Source organism: Symphalangus syndactylus, chromosome 6 (genome assembly GCF_028878055.3).
Source record: "Symphalangus syndactylus isolate Jambi chromosome 6, NHGRI_mSymSyn1-v2.1_pri, whole genome shotgun sequence".
Taxonomy (NCBI): Eukaryota; Metazoa; Chordata; class Mammalia; order Primates; family Hylobatidae; genus Symphalangus; species Symphalangus syndactylus.
In genome coordinates this window covers 110,143,446-110,160,148 of record NC_072428.2, presented here as the reverse complement: position 1 = coordinate 110,160,148, position 16,703 = coordinate 110,143,446, and positions in this window count along the sequence as shown.

Here is a 16,703-nt window from a genome sequence, read left to right as displayed (position 1 = left end):
CAGGTCAACATATCATTATTTTGGGGCGCTGGATTTTGTAATGCTTGTAAAACAAGATTTTGAATCAATGCTATACATTTGGGGACTCAAAGTAGGTTTCCAAAATTAAAAAACATGAATGCTCTAAAAATCTCTAATTAACAAATTAATTAACTTAACAAATATTTGTTTATTTATTGAGCACTTATTGTCAGACCCTGTTTGGGATCTGAAAGTGGTACCTACATTACATTTTAATAAGTTTAACTATTAAAATGAATCTCAGCCTGATGGCAAGTGTTTTGCATCTTCAGAGGAAAGTAATCCTAATGCTAAATCCTGATCAAGAATCAATGGATGGGGCCAGGTGCGGTGGCTCACGCCTATAATCCCAACATTTTGGGAGGCTGAGGCAGTTGGATCACTTGAGGTAGGGAGTTTGAGACCAGCCTGACCAACATGGAGAAACCCTGTCTCTACTAAAAGTACAAATTAGCCGGGCCTGGTGGCACATTCCTGTAATCCCAGCTACTCGGGAGGCTGAGGCAGGAGAATCACTTGAACTCAGGGGCGGAGGTTGTGGTGAGCCAAGATCACGCCACTGCACTCCAGCCCAGGCAACAAGAGCGAAATTCCATCTCAAAAAAAAAAAAAAAAAAGAATCGATGAATGATCTTGGCAAGTTTGATTTGTTACCCTTTTAGCTTCTCTTCTAGTAATATATTGCAGACCTCTTATAAAGTATTCTTCGACTAAAGTTTTCTAATACATAAGATTTGTAGATAATGTTTAAATATTTAGAAAAATTTGGACTTCAATATTTTGTTCATTTGATCTGAACTCTGATGTCACATCCACAGAGATCTGGCAATATGACTCCATATTTTTCTTGCAATTCTGCCTTCTAACAACTACTAAGTTAAAATAAACATAGCATTATTTGTTCATGCTGTATCAAGCAGATTGTACTCAGGTACCAAAATTATTCATGATTAAACCTCTGATTGGTAGGTTGTAGCTATACTCAATTGGCATATCCTCCAAGAGGAATTACTTGAAACAGTATAAGATTTAAGTGCAAAATTATAGAGGCTGCTTTCCTAAATTTGAGTTATCTACATTAGCTTGTTTTAATTTCAGATCTTGCAATACAGCACTTCTCCCGAGGCAGGGGGCCAAGAAGCTACATCTGAGATGTTGCAAAGACTCCTGATGCAATTACTGTTTGGATAAATGCTACATTACTTCATTTGTGTACTTTAAGTAAACTGGGTCTATTCTGTGTTCTGTGAATCCTCTTTCTAATTTCCAACCCAGGACAAATTGAAATTCAGTCAGTCCTTGTTTGTGTAAGGCACAGGATTTATATTTAATGTATCAAACAAAGTAAAAAATATGTATGTATCTATTTCTTTCTGGAAAGCAATCATGGGCATTAACAAACCCATGTATAACTGTATGCTACTTTCCCAATTAAAATATTCCCAAAGGTTCTCCCTTTCTTGATGGTGATTAGCCATGAAATAAAAGGATAACTTGTCCTCACTAACCCCTAGGTCATAAATGACTGTGGAAAATGTGGTCTATGATGTTTGCACTAGTAACTAAACTTAATCCACCTTCTTCCTTCTCTTACTCCCTCTCTCTCTTTTTCTATCTTACCTTCTCTTCCACATTTGTCTCTCTCAACCAGTCCTTCTTTTGTTTTTTTCTACCCGTCTCTCTATGCAAGCCACCAGCAATAGGGGATTTAGATGTATTTTTATCACAGGCAAATTATATTAGAGATTGATTCCTGCTTTTTATATAAATTACTGGTAAATGCTTATTATTAGTATTATTTTAGACAGAGTCTCGCTCTGTCCAGGCTGGAGTGCAGTGGCGCGATCTCATCTCACTGCAACCTCCTCCTCCCAGGTTCAAGCGATTCTTCTGCCTCAGCCTCCCCAGTAGTTGTGACTACAGGCATGCACCACCATGCCCTGCTAAATTTTGTATTTTTAGTAGAGACAGGGTTTCACCATGTTGGTCAGGATGGTCTCAATCTCTTGACCTCGTGATCCGCCGGCCTTGGCCTCCAAAAGTGCTGGGATTACAGGCCTGAGCCACTGTGCCCGGCGGTAAATGCTAATTATTGATTGGATTTCACTTTGCAGAGAAATTATAGTTCTATAAGACGGGAGAGTCTGTTTCAATCACAGTTTACACATAATCTTCTGAGTTAATTTTATAACTTAAATTATTCCTGCATCAACACAGGATTTGAGTTAATTTCAGCTTCAATATTTGCAATAATGAAATGTAAGATATGTAAAGGAGAGAGAATATTATATAAAAATTCCAGTGTAATATAGCTTCAATATCAATATACTGTTTGCCAGATGTAAAACTAAAAAAAAAAAAAATCATTCAATGATGAAAGCAAGTATATATCTTTTTGTTAACAGAGGAAAAAGAATTTTGCTTCTATTCAATTATAGAAGTATGATATTTTATGTAAAGAACATACATCTGCAATCTGTTTATACCTATTTCTTATACTGAGCTGCATGAGTATTGAAATATAATCCAGAAAAACGTCAGGATGTTAAAATAATATGGTTCAGGTATGAAGGTGAAAATAGGAGTACCATTTAGGAAAAGGTAGGACAATTGATGCTTATTACTTTTTAAAAATTTTCTGAAATACTGATTGTTTTAGTTTTTGGTCAATAGCTGTATACAGTAATAATCTCAAAATCAATATCTTGGATAATACTGATATTCTGAGTGATTTTTGTATTTTATTTGGTTTTCTTTTTAATAATAACCCTAACAAGCAAAACAGCTATTAGCCCCTTTGTAAAAATGAAGAAGCTGAGGCACAGTCACATAACTTGCCCAGTCACCCAGCCAAGAAGGGGCGGAGCTAGAGTTTAATACCAGTCTGGCTCCAGCCCTATTGCCCCAGATTCTTGTGTTATAATGAATCATTATGATCTAGGCAAGTACATGTCCTGGTTATTGTTTGATGAGTGATCCCTGTGATTTTACAGAGGCAAAGAAAATGAAGTCATAAAATTGGGAACCTGCATTTGCTTCCAGGAATTGTCAACACCCTTTAACCTGAAGAACTGTTTCAAAGGGACGTGTGGAGTTGGCCAGAACTATCCTTAAGCAGTACTTTATATTTATCCAGATAATTGGCTGAAACCTTCAATTTTCATGTCATAGATTTAATAGATAATTTAGTCTTTAAAATTCTAAAGCTAAGTGTTAGACATTAGCGAGTTTAATTGAGATAGAAATTAATTAAGCTGACCAACTTAGGGCTGCCATAAAATGTTAGCTATAGAGTTCTGCCCCCACTCCCAGGTTATTGAATAAATTATCTTACATAGTCCTTTGTAAGACAGTAGTCAAAATTATTATGTGAAGTTTTATAAGTGATAATACTAGGCTATTTTTCTGTTATTCATTTTCTTGTCAAGCATTACTTTTAACTGATTTTTAAACAATTTGTAATCAGTGGACTCCAGAAAAGAAACGGTTTTAGTTTTCTCCAATCATAACCTTTTACCATGCTGGTGAATTTCCTTTTTTTTTTCTTCATTCATAAATGACCGCTTTGGAAAATCCGTAGATTTTAATTTATTTCAATTTTTATAAATTTCAATTGGGTCTAGTCTTTTGAAGAATTCCAATTCCATATTTAGTTGAAAGCTTTGTGACCTCTTCCTTTTCCATCCAAAGTTGTTTAAACTTGTGCTCATATGACCCGGAATACAGATAAGTCATCCTCTGGGTTAATTAAACGTCTTCGCTACTTTCCTCTTGTAGGAATGGGAGAGGACTTTTCACTAACACGGGTCATTTGACAACATACTTTGTGGCAGGACTGCAAATGCTGAGCCTCATGTGTGCTCGTTATGGAGAAACTTGGGGGCCTCCAACTGCACAGTTCACTCTCTTTGGAGGTTTTCTGTGCAGGACTTCTTCACTTTGCACATCACCATCCCCACTACCATAGTGCCCTATACTTTACCCATAGGAATCTTACAAATAGGGATATATTAGTCAGGGTTCTCCAGAGGGACAGAACTAACAGGATATGTACATATGAAGGGGAGTTTATTAAGGAGTGTTGACTCACACCATCACAAGGTGAAGTCCCATAATAGGCTGTCTTCAAGCTGAGGAGCAAGGAAGCCAGTCCAAGTGCCAAAACCTCAAAAGCAGGGACGCCAACAGTGCAGCCTTCAGTCTGTGGTCTGAGAGTTGCTGGCTAATCACTGGTACAAGTCCAAGAGTCCAAAAGCTGAAGAACTTGGAATCTGATGTTTGAGGGCAGGAAGCCTTTAGCACGGGGGGAAGATGAAGGCTGGAAGACTCAGCAAGTCAAATCCTTCCACGTTCTTCTGCCTGCTTTATTCTAGCTGTGATGGCAACTGATCAGTTGGTGCCTACACAGATTGAGAGTGGGTCTGTCTCTCCCAGGCCACTGACTCAAATGTTAATCTTTGGCAGCACCCTCACAGACACACCTAGGAACAATATTTTGCATTCCTCAATCCAGTCGAGTTGACACTCAATATGAACCATCACAGGGGATATTGCAGCCAGTTCCATGGATGCTTCTCTAATCTACTGTTTTTCTCTGAGTCCCTTCAGCCTTTGCTTAAATGAATGTAGGAGGCAAAGTGCAATTTACTATATAAAAAAGTGTGAAATAAGACGCTAGTCTCCCTTTCCTATAAGACTACGCCCTGCCTCCAATCCCTTTGAGTAGTTCCCCTGGATTCATTTTATTTGCCTTGAAGGAAGCCCCTTTGACTCGAGTTGGGAAAGGTAAAGAGCTTTATTCCTCCCTCCCTTGGTTAACAGCTTACCACAGTTGTGCCCATGCATGGCTTATTGAGGGAGAAGAGAGGAGGGAGGACAAGATTCCGATAGTAGTTTGAGTTTAGTCATGTCCTAGTAAATTCCGCAGGACATGTTAGCCTCCCCTCTCTGCATTTGCTTTAACCAATTGATTGATATTTGATACATTTTCTTTAACCATATATTAGCTCCAGGCCCACTTACCAGGTAAGTTCCAATCTGACATCTTATTATATTTTTATATACATATAACTAAATCATAATCCTTTAAATATTATTAGGAAGATGTTGGTCAAAGGATACAAAATTTAATTGACAGGGGAAGCAAATTGAAAGAGGTCTATGGTACATTATGGTGACTATGGTAAACAACAACAATTGTCTACTCTTTGCAATTCTGAAGATACACTACATTGTTGTTCATGATTTTGATATGCTCACTTAATATCATGAGTATGAGAGTTTTTCAGTTTTTTTCTGTGTGCTGACATACATTACAGATTATGGAAACCCTTTTGAAATTCTAAAAGAAGTCACTGATAATTGATTCAGATTTGCACCATTTTTAGATTTATTTTTTGAAACAGTTTTTCCTAGGTGTTCCATATTTATTGATCAATTAAGGCTTTTCTTCTTTTATTATGCATGCTACTCATAATATCTTAAAGGGTTCATGTGTGTTATATACTTAAATTGTATTAATATAGAATTATAAGAAGTTTTCTAAAATTATTTTACAGCTTCTCCATATTTCTTTTATTCATTAAAAGCATTACTGAAACTGGATATTTGTGTCTTTTTTTCAAACAATTGTTGAACAGTTGTTAATATGGCTGTTTTGCAGTTTTTGTATTTTTTTTTCAACGTTATTTTAGGTTCCAGGGTTACCTATGCATGTTTGTCACATGGGTAAATTGCATGTCACTAGGTTTTGGTGTACAAATAATTCCATCACCCGCGTAGTGGGCCTAGTACCCTGTAGGTAGTTTTTCCACCCTCGCCCTCTTTCCACCCTCTCCCCTTAAATAGGCCCCAATGTCTATTGTTCCTATCTTTATGTCCATGTGTACTCAATGTTAACTCCCACTTATAAGTGAGAACATGCGGTGTTTGGTCTTCTGTTCCTGCATTAATTCACTTAGCATAATAGCTTACAGTTCCATCCATGTTACTGCAAAGGACACAATGTCATTGTTTTTCATGGCTGTGTAGTATTCCGTGGTGTATATATACCAAATTTTCTTTATCTGTTCTACCATTGATGGGCATTTAGGTTGATTTTTTTCTTTTCTATTGTGAATAGCATTGTGATGAAGATACATATGCAGGTGTCTTTGTGGTAGAATGATTTGCATTCCTTTGGGTATATACTTGATATTGGAAATGCTGGGTTGAATGATAGTTCTGTTTTAAGTTTCTTTGAGAAATCTCCAGACTGTTTTCCACAGTGGCTAAACTAATTTGCATCCCCACCAGAAATGCATAAGTGTTCCCCTTTCTCTGCCACCTCACCAACATCTGGTTTTTTTTAATGTTTTTATAATAGCCATTCTTACTGGTGTGAGATGTTATCTCATTGTGGCCATAATTTGCATTTCAATAATAATTAGTGATTTGAGCAATTTACATATGCTTGTTGGCCATGTGTATCTCTTATTTTGAGAAGTGTCTGTTCATATCCTTTGCCCACTTTTTAATGGGTTCTTTGTTGCTTGCTTGTTGATTTAAGTTCCTTATAGATTCTGGATATTAGACCTTTTTCAGATGCATAGTTTGTGAATATTTTCTCCCATTCTGCATGTTACCTGTTTACTCTTTTGATGGTTTCTTTTGCTGTACAGAAACTCTTTAGTTTAATTTGGCCCCACTTGTTTATTTTTATCTTTGTTGCAATTGGTTTTGGAGATTTAGTCATGAAATCTTTGCCGAAGCCTATGTCCAGAATGGTCAGATGATTGTAGGTGTGTGACTTTATTTCTGGATTTTCTAACCTATTCCATTGGTCTATGTGTCTATTTTTGTAACAGTACCGTGCTCTTTTGGTTACTGAAGCCCTGTAGTATAGTTTGAAATTGGGTAGTGTGATGGCTCAGGCCTTGTTCTTTTTGCTTAGAATCACTTTGGCTATTCAGGCTCTTTATTTGTTCCATATGAATTTTAGAATTTTTTTCTAATTCCATGAGAAATGTCATTGATAGTTTGGTAGGATTAGCACTGAATCTGTAAGTTGCTTTGGGTAGTATGCCCACTTTTTTTTTCCTTTATTTCTAAAAAAAAAAAAAGAAAAGAAAAAAGAAAAGTGTTACCTAGGTATACGTGTGCCATGGTGGTTTGCTGCACCTATTATTTACCCATCCTCTAAGTTCTCTCCCCTCACCCCCACACATGTCAACAGGCCTTGGTGTGTGTTGTTCCCTTCACTGTGTCCATGTGTTCTCAATGTTCAACTCCCACTAATGAGTGAGAACATGCGGTATTTGGTTTTCTGTTCCTGTGTTAGTTTGCTAAGGATGATGGCTTCCAGCTTCATCCATGTCCTTGCAAAGGACATGATCTCATTCCTTTTTATGGCTGCATAGTATTCCATAGTGTATATGTACCACATTTTCTTTATCCAGTCTATCATTGATGGGCATTTGAGTTGGTTCCGTGTCTTTGCTACTGTAAATAGTGCTGCAGTAAACATATGTGTGCATGTGTCTTTATAGTAGAATGATTTATATTCCTTTGGGTCTATATCCAGTAATGGGATTGCTGGGTCAAATGGTATTTCTGGTTCTAGATCCTTGAGGAATCACCATACTGTCTTCCACAATGGTTGAACTGATTTACATTCCCACCAACAGTGTAAAAGTTTTCCTATTTCTCAACAGGCTTGCCAGCATCTATTGTTTCCTGACTTTTTTTTTTCTTTTTTTTTGAGAGGGAGTCTTGCTCCGTTGCCCAGGCTGGAGTGCAGTGGCACAGTCTGGGCTCACTGCAAGCTCTACCTCCCGTGTTCAGGCTATTTTCCTGCCTCAGCCTCCTGAGTAGCTGGGACTACAGGTACCCACCACCATGCCTGGCTAATTTTTTGTATTTTTAGTAGAGACGGGGTTTCACTGTGTTAGCCAGGATTGTCTCGATCTCCTGACCTCGTGATCCACCCACCTCGGCCTCCCAAACTGCTGGGATCCCAAAGTGCTCCCAAAGCGCCCGGCCTGTTTCCTGACTTTTTAATAATGGCCGTTCTGACTGGCATGAGATGGTATCTCATTGTGGTTTTGGTTTGCATTTCTCTGATGATCAGCGATGTTGAGCTTTTCTTCATATGTTTGTTGGCCATGTAAATATCTTCTATTGAAAAGTGTCTGTTCATATACTTTGCCCACTTTTTGATGGTGTTGTTTTTTTCTTGTAAATATGTTTAAGTCCCTCGTAAATTCTGGATATTAGACCTTTGTCAGACGGGTAGATTGCAAAAATGTTCTCCCATTCTGTAGATTGCCAGTTCACACTGCTGATAGTTTCTTTTGCTGTGCTGAACCTCTTTAGTTTAATTATATCCTATTTGTCAATTTTGGCTTTTGTTGCAATTGCTTTGGGAGTTTTTGTCATGAAGTCTTTGTACATGCTTATGTCCTGAATGGTATTGCCTAGGTTTTCTTCTAGGGTTTTTATGGTTTAGGTTTTTATATTTAAGTCTTTAATCCATCTTGAGTTAATTTTTGTATAAAGTGTAAGAAAGGCGTCCAGTTTCAATTTTTTGCATATGGCTAGCCAGTTTTCCCAGCACTCTTCACTGAATAGGAGATCTTTTCCCCATTGCTTGTTTTTGCCAGGTTTGTCAAAGATCAGATGGTTGTACATGTGTGGTGTTATTTCTGAGGTCTCTGTTCTGCTCCATTGGTCTATATGTCTATTTTAGTATTAGTATCATGTTGTGATGGTTACTGTAGCCTTGTAGTATAGTTTGAAGTCAAGTAGTGTGATGCCTCCAGCTTTGGGTTTTTTTTTGCTTAGGATCATCTTGGCTATATGGGGTCTTCTTTGAATCCATGTGAAATTTAAAATAGTTTTTCCAATTATGTGGAGAATGTCAATGGTAGTTTGATGGTAATGGCATTGAATCTATAAATTACTTCAAGCAGTACAGCCATTTTCACAATATTGATTCTTCCTATCCATGAGGATAGAATGTTTTTCCATTTGTTTGTGTCCTCTCTTGTTTCCTTGAGCAGTGGTTTGTCATTCTCCTTGAAGAATTTCTTCACATCCCTTGTTAGCTGTATTCCTAGATATTTTATTCTCTTTGCAGCAATTGTGAATGGGAGTTCATTCATGATTTGGCTCTCTGCTTGCCTATTGGTGTAAAGGAATGCTTGTGATTTCTGCACATTGATTCTGTATCCTGAGACTTTGCTGAAGTTGCTTATCATTTCAAGAAGTTTTTTGGCTGAGGTGATGGGGTTTTCTAAATATAAAATCATGTCTTCTGCAAACAGAGACAACTTGACTTCCTCTCTTCCTATTTGAATACACTTTATTTCTTTCTTTTGCCTGATTGCCCTGGCCAGAACTTCCAATACCATGTTGAATAGGAGTGGCAAGAGAGGGCACTCTCTTGTACCAATTTTCAAAGGGAATGCTTCCAGCTGTTGCCCATTCAATATGATATTGGCTGTGGGTTTGTCGTAAATAGCTGCTATTATTTTGAGATATGTTCCATCAATACCTAGTTTGTTGAGAGTTTTTTTAACATGAAGAGATGTTGGGTTTTTTAACGGCCTTTTCTGCATCTATTGAGATAATCATGTGGTTTTGTCTTTGGTTCTGTTTATGTGATGGATTATGTTTGTTGATTTGCATACATTGAACCAGCCTTGCATCCCAGGGATGAAGCTAACTTGATCGTGGTGGATAAGTTTTTTGATATGCTGCTGGATTTGTTTTGCCAGTATTTTATTGAGGATTTTCACATTGATGTTCATCAGAGATACTGGCCTGAAATTTTCTTTCTTTTGTTGTGTGTCTTCCGGGTTTTGGTATCAGGATGATGCTGGCTTCATAAAATGAATTAGGGAGAAGTCCCTCCTATTCAGTTCTTTGGAATAGTTTCAGAAGGAATGGTACCAGCTCTTCTTTGTATTTCTGGTAGAATTCAGTCGTGAATCCATCTGGTCCCAGGCTTATTTGGTTGATAGGCTATTAATTACTGCCTCAATTTCAGAGCTTGTTATTGTTCTACTCAGGATTCAACTTCTTCCTGGTTTAATCTTGGTAGGGTGTATGCATCCAGGAATCCATCCATTTCTTCTAGATTTTCTACTTTATTTGCGTAGAGGTTATTGCATAGATTATTCTCTGATGGTAGTTTGTATTTCCGTGGGGTCATTGGTTATATCCCGTTTATCATTTTTTATTGTGTCTATTTGATTTTTCTTTCTCTTCTTCTTTATTAGTTTGGCTAGCAGTCTATCTGTTTTGTTAATTTTTTCAAAAAACCAGCTCCTGGATTCATTGACTTACTTGGAGGGTTTTTTGTGTCTCTGTCTCCTTCAATTCTTCTCTGCTGTTAGTTATTTCTTGTCTTCTGCTAACTTTTGGATTACTTTGCTCTTCCCTCTCTAGCTCTTTTAATTGTAATGTTACAGTGTCAATTTGATATCTTTCTAGCTTTCTGATGTGGGCATTTAGTCCTATAAATTTCCTTCTTAACACTGCTTTAGCTGCGTCCCAGAGATTCTGGTAAGTAGTTTCTTTGTTCTGCCTGGTTTCAAAGAACTTTTGATTTCTGCCTTAATTTCATTATTTACCCAGGAGTCATTCAGGAGCAGGTTGTTCAGTTTCTATGAAATCGTGTGGTTTTGAGTGAGTTTCTTAGTCCCGAGTTCTAATTTGATTGCACTGTGGTCTGAGAGACTCTTTGTTATGATTTCAGTTCTTTTGCATTTGCTGAGGAGTTTGTTACTTCCAATTATGTGGTCGATTTTATAGTAAGTGCCATTTGGCACTGAGAAGAATATATATTCTGTTGATTTGGGGTAGAGAGTTCTGTTGATGTCTACTAGATCCACTTGATCCAGAGCTGAGTTCAAGTCCTGAATATCTTTGTTAATTTTCTGTCTCGTTGATCTGTCTAATATTGACAGTGGGGTGTTAAAGGCTCCCACTACTATTGCATGGAAGTCTAACTCTCTTTGTAGGTCTCTAAGAACTTGTTTTATGCATCTGGGTGCTCCTGTACTGGGTGCATATATATTCAGAATAGTTAACACTTCTTGTTGAATTCTTCTCTTTACCATTATGTAATGCCCTTCTTTGTCTTTTTTGATCTTTGTTGTTTTAAAGTCTGTTTGTCAGAGACTAGGATTGCACCCCCTGCTTTTTTTTGCTTTCCATTTGTTTGGCAAATTTTCCTCCATCTCTTTATTTTGAGCCAGTGTGTGTCTTTGTATATATGGTGGGTCTCCTGAATATAGCACACCAATGGGTCTTGACTCCTTATCCAATTTGCTAGTCTGTGTCTTTTAATTGGGGCATTTAGCCCATTTATATTTAAGATTAGTATTGTTATGTGTGAATTTGATCCTGTCATCATGATGCTATTTGGTCATTTTGCACTCTGGTTGATGCAGTTTCTTCTTAGTGTCACTGGTCTTTATATTCTGGTGTGTTTTTGCAGTGGCTGGTCCTGGCTTTTCCTTTCCATATTTAGTGCTTCTTTCAGGAGCTATTGCATGGCAGGCCTGGTGGTAACAAAATCCCTCAGCATTTGCTTGTCTGTAAAGGATTTTATTTTTCCTTCACTTATGAAGCTTAGTTTGGCTAGATATGAAATTCCGGGTTGAATATTCTTTCCTTTAGGAATGTTTAGTATTGCCCCCCCATCTCTTCTGGCTTGTAGAATTTCTGCTGAGATGTCCGCTATTAGTCTTATGGGCTTCCCTCTGTAGGTGACCCATCCTTTCTCTCTGGCTGCACTTAACAGTTTTTCCTTCATTTCGACCTTGAAGAATCTGATAATTATGTGTCTTGGGGTTGATCTTTTCATGGAATACCTTAATGGTGTTCTCTGTATTTCCTGGCTGGGGAAGCTCTTCTGGATAATATCCTGAAGTATGTTTTCCAGCTTGTTTTCATTCTCCCGTCTCTAGTCCCCAGGAAGTCTGGGACCAGGCCAAGCTTTGTTCTCTTGCCCCCTGCTGTGCTAGAGGGGTCAAGGTATTCTCCTCTGCTGGCAACAACACTCTGGCAGGGAGGTAAGCGGATCATAAAGGAATCCTTGCTTCAGGGGGCCACAGACAAGTGTGCACCACCAAGGCAGTAGGGTGTCCACAGGCAAGTGTGCACTGGTGCAGTGGTGGGGAAGGGTGGCAGGCAAGTGTGCAGCAGCTTGTTTTGTTTTGTTTTTAGAAAATTTGTTAAGAGGCTGCGTGTGGTGGCTCACACTTGTAATCCCAGCACTTTGGAATGCCAAGGCGGGCGTATCACCTGAGGTCTGGAGTTCAAGACCAGCCTGGCCAACATGATGAAACCCTGTCTCTACTAAAAAATACAAAAAATTAGCCGGCGTGGTGGAACATACTTGTAATCCCAGCTACTAGGGAGGATGGGGCAGGAGAATCTCTTGAACCCAGGAGGCAGAGGTTGCAGTGAGCCGAGATCATGCCACTGCACTCCAGCCTGGGTGACAGAGCGAAACTCATCTCAAAAAAAAAAAAAAAGAAAGAAAATTCATTAAGAAATTAATTTGGCTAGTCTGTGATGTATAAAATATTAGGTTTTAGGACTTGGGATATAATTTATGCTTAGGATGTATAAAAATAATTTCTTGTTTTTAGAGTAATATATATATTTGAAATTGCTTATTTTATTTATATGTTATTTGTGTGTATATATGTATGTTTTTGTGTTTTATCTATCAAATGCTGAGTTGTTTCTTTGGTTTCATATAACCATGATTCATGCATTCAAAAGAGCTCATCTTCAAAATTGCTTAAATATTTTGCTTTAACTGTAAATTTAAATATTACTGTATATATTTTCTATTTGCACTTGCTTAAATATATCTTCTCATCCATTTATTATAAATTTCTGTTACATATACATTAATGTCATCTTTTGTATATATTTTCTAACCAAGTCAATATGTTTAATATTAAATTTTACATATAATTAAATTGCTATCCAATAATATTAAATGCTCAATTTAATATTCAATGTTATATGATGTGATTAAAATTAGTGTTTTATATCTGTAATATTGCTTTATGTTTACTTTCTTATAGACATCGGAGGCTGTCATGAAGTTTTCCCTTTGTAAATAACCCGATTCTTTTCCTTGCCAATAAATCCTGAGCATTTAAAAAAAAAAGAAAACTTTGTAGTTCAAAACGTTTGCTGGTATCTATTCATATTCATTTTCTTCCATCGTATTCATATTCTTCTTCTTCCTAAGCATAGTAAGTTTCTTCAAACTGCTTTCACAGATTTTATTTTTCCTTTTATATTTTCCTTTTAATATTTTTAGAAAAATTTACTGATTATAATTTGCTTTTGTTTATGTTTTAATCATCAAGCTCCTTTCTAAGAAATACCTATAATTATTTACTTAAAAGATTTTTGTCATATCTATCCTCTCTTGCATCATTTTATTTTATTTAATCTTGTCTATCTTCTTTATGATGGAGAAATCCAGAAATTTTTCTTCATGTCATTGATTAAAATGTCTATGGATTCAAGTAAAACTTCTGTTTTTTACTATCTCCAATGTAGATTTCAGACGTTGTGCAAATAAAATAGGATATTATGTGTGGACATGTATGTGTATACATTTTCAAAGGAAAGGATATTTTTATCGGCTTGCCAATATGTAACTGTATATTTCAATACTAGTACAGATAAAATATTGTTACCCAATTTTATATTGATATAAACTTGAATCTTGGTGTTTGTGGCAGTCAATAAGGAAAGAGAATTATATTTCCCTTTTAATAGCTAGTTGACCATAGCAAGATTTTGCTTCTAAAACATCATTTTCTCTCTAAGGCTTTTATGAATATTTAGTACCAGTCAAAACACTCAGAATTAAAGATAAAATTTGAAACTATTGCCAAATTTTCAGCAGGATTCACATCTCATACAATTAACATAAGAATTGCAATCTGGAACTAATGAAGACTTCTGTCAGTACCAAAAACCTGATTGTTGGCCAGACGTCATACTGATTGCTAGCCAGACGTCATATAAAACTGGAGGCTGCCTGGCCTTCTGTTACTCTAATGTTGTACAGTAGCAGTATGCATATGTCCTGTACAATATCATTTTTCTTACACTGTTTGCGATACACCAGGGGGACAATACGCAAGAATATTAGAACCCAAACAGCAAACCAAATTGTTCATACAGAGGTTCCTAGAAAGGCATTGTACTGCTCCCTCCACCAGAAGTATCCACAATGTGGTGAGGGTACATTAAAGGGCAGAATGGAAGAAGTACGATATAGATGTGATAGATGGGTAGGATCTTTCCTGAGGCTTTTAACAATTAAGATGATAAAACCATGTAGGCAGTATTGAGGACATTATTTTATGTAGGACAAAAGGGCAGACATCAAACACATTTAAAATAAGTATCTTACTTTAATTGCTTAGTAAAATAAGGGAAAGTGATAATTTAGCCTGAATTATGCAATTGAAATTGGAATTTCATTTACCAAGAACAATTTCCTTTTTACTCTCTTTCTTCAAACATCAAAACACTGTATATACAGATAAATTGATAATTGATCTGTGAGTCATCTAACTTAACTGATAGATGTTCCCGACCATTTAATCCAAAGCTATGACCCTTGGACCAACAAATCATGATGTTTTACATTGTTCACAGCTATTTTTTCATACAAGTAAAGCAAAATAATATAAAATATAATTTAATAGTTGTACCTAAATATTTTAACTCTCATTTAATATAAGAGATGACCTTTGCAGAATATCCTTAAGGGGGTAAAAAAGTAAGACATTTGGAGAAATACCAAACAATCTAATGCATCTATAGTTTAAAGAAAAAAAAGGGTTGCTTCTTTTCATACCCTTTTAAACGACCAATGCATATTCATTCTGGAGGTACTGTGCCTGCATATTTAGGAGTCAAACCATTTTGAGTCATCTTTAAATAAAATATTATACTTGTATTTTATTGCTTAGGTTACAAAATTATAATTAGATAATTTAAGAGTAATATTTTAGGAAAATAATTTTAGGTCTTTAAACCTAGACATAAAACTAAGGTAGTTACCAATGGAAAGTTTTGTTCTTCAAATTCTTTCCTCTAAATATATTGTATTAATGATATATACTATTATTATATATGTATTATATGTGTATCATTATATATGTATTAGTTGTATTTCAACTATTGGATTCAGTTGCATTCCAAAGTCTTATGTTATATTAATTCTCTTGTATTAATACAAATGTACTGCATATAAATATATTCGATGCATTATATATTAATTATAAAATTAATATAGATTTAATATTCTAGCCAGTACCTGTTTTTTGAAGTGCAGTTTATACTTTCTAAACCACACATAATATATTTAACATCAGTGAAACACCTTTTGACTTTTGAGACCCTCTGCTGACATTTCCTGGGTTTAATAAATGGCCCATAAATGTTTGAAGAAGAAATGTGAGGTACGATCAGTTACCTTCTAGGGAAGGAGAATAGATTTCCAGATACTTAGCAGTGGGGTAAGAAAATATGAGTTCAGCCTGTCTTAATCCTACTTCTGTGGCTAGTGAGGAAGCCTTTCTCACAAGGACCCTTAAAGTGGTTAAACTGGGAGCATGTATGCTTATACTTTGCCTTCTTAATTTAATAATATTTCTACATAGTTATATATATAAATTCAATAAAATAAATATTGATATTAAAATAAAGGTGAGGTTACCAGTTTTAATAAAAATAAAGCAACTTTTTCATTATGATGATATAAAATGGCTGTTTTAAATAATCAGTTGCTCTGATCTCATTACTAATAATTCTAAATTTAGGAATCCAATAATTTTTAAAATCTTCTCATGATATTACTATATTGATGTGATAGTATTTAGTACTTAAGAAGCACAAACAAAGAACAAAGAAGGTTTGGAGATGATTCTAGGAATCTTTATTATGATGCTTGCAAAGGCCTTCTAAAGGCATAAAGATTAATGAAGTTGAGATGAGAGCACATGAGTATAGTTGGACATATTTTTCACCAAATTTAAATAAAATGTTTTCTCTGATGTGCATTTTTGTGCAAAATCTCAGTCTTCATTATGGTTAACCTTTCTTTTCACTTTCTCTACTTAGTAACACATATATCAGAGAACTGAAAATGCTCATATCTGTGAAGAGGAGAATAGCATATTAAACCTATATAAGGGGTTTGTGAAGATTATATTTTGTGGTGAGAATTCTAGATATTATCTGTTTCTTCAGTGCCATTAGAAGGGGACATTTTGCCTCCCTGCAAGGACAAAAAATTAAAAATATTTATAGTACAAATATAATTTTACCATCATGTATTCTATGATATTTTCTGTAGTTTTCCAGCTGCACTTAAAATTATTTCATTTTTATTGAAGATAATTTTTAAAAATCATCAATAATGCAAACTTTTAAACTTATGTAAAATTAAAAGTAATTAAAAGTATAATGCATGAAAAAACATCCAGATTATAGGGTGACATAGAAAACATGAATTATTTTGAACTGCCTATTATAAAGATGTGGGAAGGATGTGTCATCCCTTTTTATCCTCCTGAAGTATCCCAGAGACTAGAGTACTGGGTCCAAAGTAAATCTAACAGGAATGGTTTTATAGATTGTGAAAT